At 37.2% G+C, this 10,543-nt stretch overlaps 1 long non-coding RNA gene across 1 annotated transcript; it reads right to left on the bottom strand.

Moving 5' to 3' along the window:
• Positions 1–778: 778 nt before the first annotated feature.
• On the bottom strand, positions 779–1,209 carry LOC109179625. Its single transcript, XR_002053949.1, has 3 exons — positions 1,054–1,209; positions 901–977; positions 779–814 (listed from the first exon to the last, which is right to left on the bottom strand). It is a non-coding gene; the product is annotated as an uncharacterized LOC109179625 (long non-coding RNA).
• Positions 1,210–10,543: the final 9,334 nt, after the last annotated feature.

The raw sequence follows: 10,543 nt of genomic DNA, 5'->3' as shown, positions 1-10,543 counted from the left end.
ATTTAATCATCAAGAATATCATCATTATCAAGAAACTCCCAATTATCAAGATTATCAAGATTCCCCATGGAATCATCAAATCAACATCAATAATAATCATCATAATTTCCCCATTCACAACAATATGGGGGAAAACCCTAAGGGGAAAACATAGCTATGAAAATAGGTTTTGTTGAGACATGGGTTACCTCTTAGCCTTAATTAATTCCTTGGCTATGAAGGATCTTTCTTTAAGCTTTCTTGCTTTCTTGATTTCTCCTAAGGGGATTCTTGGAGCTCTCCTGGGGTGATGGGCGTTTATGCGTGTGGGAGGGGGGCTTTAGGTGCTCCCTAAGTTCCCTATTTATAGATCCAAGGGTTTATTTAGAGTTTATTCCTATTGGGTTTAGGGGTTGGGTTTTATATAATTGGGCCCATGGGCTATGGTGGTCTTTTTCCCTAATTAACCATTATAATTTATTCTTTCTCCTGGGTTATTAATTAATTAATTAATTAATTAATCAGTTGGTTTTAGGGTCCGTAACACGGGGTGTTACAGTCCCCGTCCCCAAGGGGAATTTGGCGAGGACGGGGAATACCCATCCCCGGTCAACCTATAGTCAAAGTCTCAAATTAGTACAATTTTTAAAAATAAAATAGAAAAAAATTGAAATCCAAAGTCATAATAGTCTTATTTTAAAAGCTATAATTTTCAACTATTAACATTCAACTATTTTTAATATTATACGAACTAACATTCAACAAAAATGCAATAGCAATACAATAAAAGCCTTTGATTATTCATTTTTCACTCTTCACAATCTTCTTCTTCAATCTGAAAGAACACAAAATAAGTTAATTAATTGTTCAAACATTTCTCACAATACATGAATAGTTATAAAGTTTAATTAATATATATACCTCCATGTCTTCAAGTTCTTCTGGACTAATCCCACAATCATCGTAAATAGTACCATATGCATCTTTCCAAGTGGGCACTACAATAAACAATACATATGTAATATACAATATCATAAAACAATATATAAATGTCATTTAATAAAATTTGATTACCTTGGTCTTTGGCATCTTTCAACAACCAACTTTGAGAACACATTAATCCCTCCAACGTCTTCGGGTGAAGCCTACTTCGATGAGGAGTGACAACCCTACCACCAGTGCTAAAAACTGATTCTGAAGCCACAGTAGAAATGGGTACACCTAAGATATCCCTTGAAAATCATTCGCAATGTTGGGTAACGAAGTCCAACACTTTGCCACCAAACTAAAACATTAAACGTAGGATCATTTCTTGGCATATTTTCTTCTTCAAAATATTTGTCCAACTCTGATTTCAAACCCCTTGCAGAATTACCTCTACCCTTATATGCATCAAATCCAGAATTAAAAAAAAAAAAAAAAAAAAAAAAAAAAAAAAAAAAAAAAAAACCTCATCTTCAGAATGACCCCCTATTGAGATTTCAAAATCAGATTGAACATTATTGGTAGTTTGAGGAACCTTTTGATACTCTTTCACCAAATCCTTACAATATTTCATAACCCTATCCATTTGTTGTTGAGCACTGTCTTCATAGAATTTATAGAAAAAAAAACTCCATCACATCCAACTTATATCTCGGATCAAGAATATTAGCCACAGCCATTAGTCCATGACCTACCTCCCAATATTTATCAAATTTCAACAACATACTTTTACCCATATTTGCAATAATCTCATTAGGACATTAAATCCAACTACGCAAAGCAAACTTGATTTCACACATATTAGAAGTTGGATACTCTGCCCCTGAAAATTTATTTGATGCATTGTAAAACAACATCAACCTTTCACAAATTTCCTTAGCAGACTCCCAATCATCATCATAAGGTGCACAAGTAAAGAGAACATCTCGTTCTTTCAAACGCATAAAAACATCCGTGTATTCTAAAGCAACACTAAGCATCAAATATGTGGAATTCCATCGAGTTTTACAATCAAGCACCAATTGTTTAGTACTATATATATGCCCAAGTGCCTCACATTTTCCCTAAAAGTTTCATTCCTTTTTGGTGTGGCCAACCAATAAGCAACACTATCTCTCACCCTTTCTATTCCGTCACCCATAACTTTTAATCCATCTTGAACAATTACATTCAAAATATGAGCACAGCAACGCATGTGAAATAAACTCCCATGTAACAAAAGATGTGAAGAACCTAGCTTAGTTACAAGGATGTTAACAAGTGCATCATTTGTAGAACAATTATCAACCGTCAATGTAGACAATTTCCTTTCAATATTCCAATCATAAACACATTTCAACAATTCCTTAGAAAGAGCTAAAGCTGTGTGTGAACAAGGCACATAAATAAACCTAAAAATGTAAACGAAATAAAATATTACACAACTAATAATAACAAATAAAGTATCATAAATAAAAAGTGAAAATAACTATAGACATTAAATTAGAAAACTAGAAACATACCTCATAAGCATACTCAGTAGTTTCCAATCATTATCAATGAAATATGCCGTGATTGCCATGTAGCCTTTCTTTTGATTTGAAGATGTCCACATATCCGTAGTTAAGGCAATCCTACTTGTATTTGTGTTGGAAAGTGTTATAATCTTGAATTTTTCAATCTCATAAATCTTCAAAATGTCGACTTTAACGGTATTTCGAGAAGGAATGTCGAACAGTGGTTGAAGGCTAGCTGTATACCTCCTAAATCCTTCATGATCAACAATTGCAAGAGGATATTCATGCATAATGATCATGCAAGCAAGCTCCCTCCTTGTAACCTCAGGATTAAACTTGAAAGTAGATAAACCCATTTTTCCATCCGCCTTTCACTGTTGTTGTAACAACGTTTGTTGTTTCAAGTTTTGGATGGGTTTCATCTTACAAGATCTGTGATGATCATGAAGATGCTTTGTTCCATTTTTACTTTGGCCCCCAAGTAATTTTTTGCAATAATTGCACTCTGCTTTATCCACACCGTTAACTACCTTTTTGGTAAAATGCTCCCATACCACAGATTTTAATCTTTTTGAACCAAAACTTGGTTCACTCGGACCATTCGGTTCTCCCTCAATTTCATTGTTTTTATTAGTTAAATCGATGGGAGAGTCTTCAGGTGTCTCATACTGATCATTCAATCTAATTAATGGCTATCATAATGATCATTCAATATATACTCTTCATTTAGTCATTCTTCAACTGTTAAACACTTACATGTGGCTGTGAAGGCTGTGATGGACGAAGATTGTTGCCACTGGGACGCTTCATCGGATTTTGACTGGCGACGAAGTACGGACGATGAGTCGAAGACTGCTGGCTGCCTGCCTGCGACCAACTACGGCAGTGACCGACAAAACCTGGCTGCCTGGAGTGCTTGCTGCCTGCTGTGCGTATGTGGGCGACGAAGATGAGTTGAAGACTTGCTTTTGCTAATTTGCTTACTGTTTTAATGTATTATATATTAGTAATAATAATATAATTCCTAATTCCTAATATACTTCATAATTCCTAATTCCTAATAATATATATATATATATATATATATATATATATATATATATATATATATATATTTATTTATTTATTAATTATCGAGGACGGGGCAGGGCGGGGAGGGGTATCCCCGTCCCGGCCCCCGTCCTTGGCGGGGAATTTAAAAAAGTCCTCGTCCATGTCCCCGATCCCCGGAAGGGGACGGGGCATATTGCCATCCCTAACTGAAGCTGCCCTAGGAGATTCAAGGACCGAGACCTGGACGACGAAGCCATCGCATTGACGACCGCCTCCCACACAGTCCCACTGGTGTGGTGTCTGATGGCCAGCGGCATTACCTCGTCGGATAACAAGGACATGATCATGGACAAGAGAGCCTGATCCTGTCGAACCCAAGCTCTATGAGCGGGATCTGGCTGCGCTAGCGCACTTTCTATGGTGGGGAGATAAGCCGGCGGATACGGGTTCGTACCATCAGTGAACCCCATCAAATCATGACCATGAAGAAAAGGAACAACCTGAGCTCTCCAAAACAGGAAGTTCTTATAGGTTAGTGTGATACTAATAAAGTGATGAGTGGTGGACAAGGAATTCACGGTCGATGTGACCGAAGAGATACCGACATTCGAGACGGTCCGTTCCAAGGAGTTAACAGATCCGTCAGTCATAGGAAAGAAACTCTAGTTTACCTGATACCAGATGACAACTGATAGAATTGTATTGAATGAATGTAATTACAAAGGTACAGATCATATGTATATATATAAGGAGAATCATAAGGAGACTAGGATATGGAGTCATAGACTAACTCAAATACATAAAGTTCTAATACTAAAGATAATAATTAAAGATTGTGTTAATATTTAAATATAAGAAGATTCTCTAATGTGAAGCTCTAGAATTTGTGAGAGGGTGAGACGAACTTCGTAGGAGCAAAGTGTTGAATTACTTCTAAATCGATAAATTTATCTTTGATGGGGTAGTTCAACTCTCGAAGGTGAAGTGTTGAGCTTCGGATTACTTCAAAATATTAAACTATATCTTTGATGGGGCCAGGTAATTTGATTCTCTATGGCGTCGTTCTAGAAGTTGCAAAAATCAAGAGAGTAAAAGCCTTGCAATTAAGTGATAAGAGAGGCTTATGTCATTCATTGCTTCATAAATAAGGATCTTGGAACTGTGGAATGAATAGTTGATAAAGTTCTTGTTCTATGTTTGAGTCTTCTAGGCTTTTGGAACCCATGTTGACCATTTCTCTCATACTTTACTCTTTCAAGACCTTTTGACCTTGATCTCATGTTTAGGTTAGTGTGGTTAACACCCATGTTACTAAAATCAAAGCGTGTGAGCTTTACCTGTTGAGAATGGTGCCTTCTTCGTTGAGTTTTTAACCAAAAAGATTTTTTTATATAATTACTCAACCTACAGATATATTTAAGGTATCTTAAAATTGTTTAGATTCTTTGTCTAAACACCTACCTATCTAGAGAGTTGTTTTAGTAAAATCCTTAAATGATCATTTGATGTCTCTTTTGATTGTGCCCTCAGCAAAGTTGCTTAAGGACAAGCAACAGTTTAAGTGTGCGGAGTTGATGACTCTTATTTTACCCCATTCTTAACCCCTTTTTGTGCACATTTCAAGGTGTTTCATTGGTTTTCTGAGCTAAAAGATGTGTTTTATGCTCACTTTCGCCCAAATGCAATTTTGAGAGAGGAAAAAGGCAAAAGGGAGCAATGGTACGGTTGATCAAAACGGGGCAAAAATGCATTGAAAAGGGATAAACAAAATAATCACATGGAAGCAGTCTGGAAAGTAAACACACTAAAGGAGCAAAGTTGAAGATCATCGTGTGGAGGCAAACACACACATAGGCGGTTACACACTCGTGCACCGCCAATGCATAAGCACCCGCCGGAGTCGTCTCTCACACAGACACTCTGTTCCCGTGCCTTGCCAGTGCACCCGCACGGGCAGTGGCACGCCCGTGCGGGGCCAGTGCGCTGAAACCCTGATTCTTCCACTACAAGTAAATCTTTTTCCAGATTTATAAGAGAGAGGAGGCAGTGGCGTGAATAGTAAGAGGCAACTATATATTTAGGTTATTTTTATTTCCTCTTTGTTATTTTCATTATCTAGCTTTGATATTGTTATCCTAGCTTAAATTACTACATTTCTTGTGTTTATTATCTTGGATTGTGAATCCTTAGACTATTGTGAGTTTAATATCATTGTTTATCATTTATTTATTGTTTGGTGATGGTTATATTGGATATTCTTTTGTTATTTACTTATATGATCAGTGGGTAGTTTTGTTTTGAGATTAGATTGAGGTTAACGTTAATTTTATGCCTATTCGATGCTAGCATAAGAGTGTTTAAAACCCAACCTATGGTTCTTGTTCTTGTGAGATGCTCTTTGTGCTCTTGCGTTGATGAGTTTGTGCACAACATTGTAAATACATTTCTAGTATGAGATTTGGCAACCGTTTAAGCAAGGACTCCACGGGTTAGTATACCCAAGACTCGTCTCTCAACCGCCAATTTCTCTCTAGACCCCATCTCACGACGTTCACTTACGAGAGTAGGGTATATTAAAGGTCAAGATTGCTCGAGCCTATTGAGGGGGATTGGTAGCGTCACAAATGTAAGACAACCTTCATATTCTGATTTGGCCTAACATTGGATCAAGAGAGTGGCGTGTAAGTACCCAGATTGGTGTTGAATATCTTTGAGCCCGAGATTGAGTTTTATTTCTCTTAATCTTTATGTTTGGCATAAAATCAATGTGTTCTCATTTCAATCCATGCGTTTGTAATCTTAATGTCTTTAATATTTATCCAGCTCATATTTCTATGATTGCTTAGCTTCTAGTGAATGCCCCTTTTATCTTTGTGCCTAGTTATTTCATTGGTTATGTCTTGATACAATCCTTGGAGATGATCTTAAACATATTTATTTTTGTTTATTCCGCAACCCACTATATTGCACTATAATGAAATTTCTATGTATTGTCTTAACTTTCTACCCCCTTCTCTGAAATCCCTAATAAAAAATTTCTAATTTCACACTTACCAAAATTCAAACCCAACCCTAGCTTTATTGGTGGTTGAAGCGGCGTCGAACAGGTAAGCAAGACTCAAATAGGTCGCAATGGTGCGTTGAACAAGTCACGTCAATGTGTCGCGATCTGCAGCGATCGCGATGAGGTTTTGTGGCATCGCAACCTGTAGTAAGTCGTAACATCAGTGGTTTCTGGAATCGCGATTGCTACAGGACGTGACACCATTTGATCCCATCTATTTTTTTTTCCAATTTTTAGGTTCTTGATAGTAGTTATAGAAGCAAATTGTTTGAAGTAATTAATGAAATGTAGTAATTTTCATTTCACATACCAAATTATATCTAATGTGTCCGTAAAATGCCTGATATTTGATTCATTCCCTTTTCAGGAGTTGTTGAATTTTCTAGGTGATAGTTGTAATTGTGTAGACGACAGAGATTGTCTGAGGTCAGGCAAAGGTACGTGGAAGGATCAACTGTTATCATAGGTAATCATCGTGCTCAATTAAACTGAGCAGTGCTACTACTTGGACAAAATCTCTTAATCTACTAACTCTGTTTTGCAGTACAATATGCGGTTAACTAATGTTAACCTATGCTATATAGTTTATTGATTTTGGTTTTCCATTTTATATTAATTGATATCTATGATCTTAAAATTTTTATGTGCTTGAAAACAATATATGTTTATTAGTTGAGATTTTTTTTAACAATATTGTGTTGGTAGAAACTTTTATTGAGATTATAATGATAAAATCATTGTGATTTTATTGTTTTGTGTCTATTGAGTTGATGTTTGTATTATATATAAGCAGAAAGATAGCTCTATTTATAAAGAAACTCTATCGAACTTTATTCTAAATTTTGTTTGTTTTAAATAATAATTATGTACTATTGTGTTGGTAGAAACTTTTATTGATGCGGTCGTGATAAAAACATTGTGATTATGTTATATTGTGCTTATTGAGTTGATGTTTGAGATATTAGTATTATTATAATTTTTTTTTTGTTTTATTTCTGTTTGTTAAATATAATTTTTAGGAAGAGCAATTAGGTCATCGCCCATCGTATTTTGCATTGTTCAAGCATACACATACCAAAAAACATGATGGGCAAACATTCAATAGTTAAGAAAGACAAACAAATTCATGCAAGATAAGAAAAGAAGATCGAGTTTATGGATTAGGCTCATATGTTAGCTTCATTCATGGTACAATTAATGCTAACACATCAGACAATATAACCTCAACATCACAACCATCATATAATGGTAATTCTGCAAGGATACAAGATGATATTTAGAATTTGAAGACTTTTATGCTTCTTATCATCTTATGTAGCAAAGATTAGATGCTCTCGAGAGCGAGAGATGATGGATTTAATTAACCCAGGGTAGCCCGAATTACTAAACCCGATAATAATACGACAAGGATAATGCGGTAATAAAGACGATAAAGGTATGTCGCGGAGACAGCTTTTGTATTGATAATCGTTTGTAGGATAATTACAAGGAAAATGTAATATTCAGACAAGATTTTGTATCCTAAACAAGATTCAGAGTTCCACACTCTATCTATCGCCTTGCCCTTTGGTATCTTGAGCTTGTAACTGCCAGGGCAGACCACGATTGCGACCATGTACGGGCCTTCCTATCTCTTGGCGGACATGCCCCCTCTAGGGGCTGGCTTGCCTCGTGCCTCCTCAGGACGTAGTCGCCGACCTGGAAGTAACGAGGTCGGACACGCTTTTCATGGTAAGCCTTGGCTTGGCGTTGGTAATTTTCGGTGCGGATGGTCGTAGCTTCTCTTCTTTCATCAATGAGGTGGAGCTCAGTTCGGTGGTTGTCCTCAGTGAGGTCGGGGTCGTACTCTTAGGCTCGGTGGGATGGTATGGCTACCTCGGTAGGGGCCCGAGCTTCAAAGCCAAAGGATAATGAGAAAGAGGTCTCCCCGGTTGTGACAACCCAAAATTTTATTTTATAAATTCGGTTTTAAGAAATCCCAAAATAACCAATTTTCACTCCATAAAAACTTTTGCAAGGAAATCGGTGTTAGAATAAAATATTTTAAGCCACTTTTAAGTAAATTCAACACCGGAACATGATTTGAAACAAAAATTCTAAATTTTCAGGTACTTCGCATACAAAGTTTTGAACTGAGAAACCTTTATGAGTGAAACTGGGAGAAAATTGAGAAGTCTAAATTAAGTGTTTATTTAGAAAACATTTTTGAGAAAATTCCTTTCCAACCCCAAAATATTTTAAATAACAATTCTAACCCTTAGTTCATGAAGCATGGTGGACCACAAACCACCAACACCTTTGTCTAATGCAACTTTCTAGCTAAGCTTTTACCTTTTTGCCCTCCACCAATCATGAGGGATCATCCAAGGGTTTTGAACCCATATAAAAGGAATAGTTAGCTCATTCTTCCTCGCCTGATTCCATTTTTGGCTTCCCATCTTAGAGCTCTGCAAACAAGAACGAAAACACAGTAAGTTTTCACCATCCTTCTCCATTCAATCCTAGCCTTCCATTTCTTCTAGCTTGCATCCATTCCATGAGGTTCTAGTCTTAAGCTTTGTGTGGTTTGTTTGAGATGTTTAGGAGGTGAAGGAGGGTGTAGCTAGCTTGGGAAGAAGGTGGAATCCCAGCTCAAGAGAAAAAGTCTACAAAGGTACAACCCATGGACTCCCAAAGCTATTTTCTAGACTCTGTGAAGTCTATTTTGTGGTAGAAATGAGTGGAAATGCTAGATTATTGAAATGTTTGAGCTATTAAGTGATCTATTGTTGACCTATGATATGTTGTTGAGGTTTTAGAAGTGTTGTATTGTCTGATTTATTTTCTACAGGTTGAAGAAGGTTATCTGGTGCACAAGGCAGTGTGCACCAGGTGGTTCACGGGCCTAACCAACGGCCCCAGGAGGGGGCCATTGGTCAGCCCCGTGAACAGCCGGCTCCAGGGGACGGCCCTTGGAGAGGGCCATTGCCCTGAGCCGTGAAAAGGCGGAGCTAGGAGGCGGGACACGCCAAGTCCCGCCGAGTGCTCCGCCAAGCTTCAGTTGTGCAGTGGTCGGGCCCTTGTGGCTCAGATACGTGTCGTTTCGGACCGTTAATCGCGGGCCCTTGTGGCTCGGAACCTCGGGGTCGTCATGACGCACGTTTAGACTTTGATTTCATCGAATTTGGAGAAGAAATGAGCTTTTGTGTTAGTTTTTGTAAGGAAAATTGTTACAGAAGTTGTTTGAAGTATGTTTCAGTGAATGAAAATGAAAAGTATCAGACTTAGAGTGTAGAGTGTATTTTGAAGAGCATGACTTTATTTGATTTTTAAATTGAGAAGCATGAACTCTATTTGTTAATTTTGCTAGAAAAGCATGTCTAAAGTGTCTATTATTACTTATTGAGAATCTTGCCAAGTTTCTAAATGTTGAAGTGTACAGAGCATGTCCACCTTGACTGTTAAACTGCATCAAATGAGTATAAGTTGAGTATTTTAATCAAGTGCATGTTGATTACTTGCTAAGTGTTTTGTCAAAGAAGATTTGCTAAGTTATGATTTGCAAGCATGTTTAGTTAGTTGTTGAGATTTCACAGTGAAAAGAAGTTTGAAGCATATTGTCCAGTAAAGTGTATATTTAGAGCATACCATGTTTTGCAAGTGCATAAGTGGCCAACGTGAGCCTTAGTATTATTTTCCAAAAACTCATATTTATTATGGAGAGTCATTATCTTGTTGTATTGAGAATTTGTTGAGAAGATATGTGCATAAGTTGCATAAGTAAAGTATCGCATGATTTGAATTGCATGATCTATATCTATATGTATCTAGTGTGAGTAAATCGTGGTTTTGGAGGACCCGTTGGGACTATGTCCTTTCGGAAGAAAAGAGAAAGCAACGGACATTGCGATCCGATATGAAGTAACGAGGTCGATATTCTCGAGTTACTAGGTTGGAAACTGCCCGCCAGGCTTGGAATCCTGGTCAG

This window comes from Ipomoea nil, unplaced genomic scaffold (assembly GCF_001879475.1).
Source record: "Ipomoea nil cultivar Tokyo-kokei standard unplaced genomic scaffold, Asagao_1.1 scaffold0937, whole genome shotgun sequence".
NCBI classification, from domain to species: domain Eukaryota; kingdom Viridiplantae; phylum Streptophyta; class Magnoliopsida; order Solanales; family Convolvulaceae; genus Ipomoea; species Ipomoea nil.
Note: the sequence above shows the minus strand (reverse complement) of the source record. Positions and strands in the feature narration are given on the sequence as shown.